The 1,149-nt window shown below is 43.7% G+C and overlaps 1 protein-coding gene across 1 annotated transcript in view; it reads right to left on the reverse strand.

Moving 5' to 3' along the window:
• Nucleotides 1–1,149, reverse strand: part of T265_10955 (hypothetical protein) — a gene marked incomplete at both ends in the record, with an annotated part of 12,344 nt that overhangs the window by 10,717 nt on the left and 478 nt on the right. The window lies entirely within an intron of this gene.

Here is a 1,149-nt window from a genome sequence, read left to right on the forward strand (position 1 = left end):
AGTTTCCATCAACCTTAAGTTCTACTTGAAACCAAATTGGACCGTTTTGAAGAAATACACTCATTTGCAAATCAATTTCGTTTTCACAAGAAACTCAACTTAATCTTTGAGACACGAGGCGGCCTGTGTGCAGCACGTTCAGTTGTAGAATATCATAAACGAGAGATTCAGTTGAGTCTCTCGTGAAAACCAAATTGATTTGCAAATGAGTGTATTTCTTCCCTGTTCTTGTTTTTATGCTTCGTGATTGGTCACCAAAAGCAGGATGGTTTTGATAAGCATAGACGTGTCACCTATCAACGTTGGGGGCGCAAAAGAGAACGTTATTCCGTGTTTTATCCCGCTACTCCTTTCCATGCCCTGAGTAAGCTAACCTATGCCATGATCCAGTATCGAGATATATTAAAAGGTTGCACTGTCGAGTCATCGTGAGTTTATTGGTTTTGGTGGCGATTGTCTGGCAGTCGATAATTCGGTACAAAGCAACCTCAAATCAAACATGTTCTGTATTGGGATGACAGCACACCAGGTCACCAAATCAACGCAGCCAGTAAGACATTCGTTATTTTGTCATTCGACGTTTGGATATAATTAGCCTGTTCCTTCTCTGCGCAAATTTTCGGCCATTCGCAACTGTTGATGTGCCGACAGATATATGCACGTTGTTATTCGCTGCCTCTGTAATTGCCTGAACGTCCCACTCTCCAATAACCACGCAGCGCACACTAGTTCCCCAATCAGGTTATCTTGCTGTCGTTTATCAAATTCAGCTTGAAGATTTTCAGTGATTCACCCATTCTGTGCAAGAGTTTGCTACAGCTTTGTGTTAATGACGTAGAGACGCGTGGACTCAGAGATACCGCCGTTAATCGATGTGTAAATCGCCTTGAATCATGCTGCTACCAGAGCAGCTTGCTCAGACCGTCGGTGCTTGCGAAGACATGCTTCTTGTCGCTGGTTTGAATGAGCATGCCTGCAGTTGATTGGACGAGGCACAGTCTGGGTCTGGTGGTGGTACGGAAAGCTAACTGCGGGTAGGATGTAATCAGATATGACAAAACTCCAGGTCTCATTGGCACTCTCTCTCTGAGTCCATTCGATTCGTAAGAATACAATTTTGTGACATTATCATCATCATCACTGTCAGCT

Source organism: Opisthorchis viverrini (genome assembly GCF_000715545.1).
Source record: "Opisthorchis viverrini unplaced genomic scaffold opera_v5_430, whole genome shotgun sequence".
Lineage (NCBI taxonomy): Eukaryota > Metazoa > Platyhelminthes > Trematoda > Opisthorchiida > Opisthorchiidae > Opisthorchis > Opisthorchis viverrini.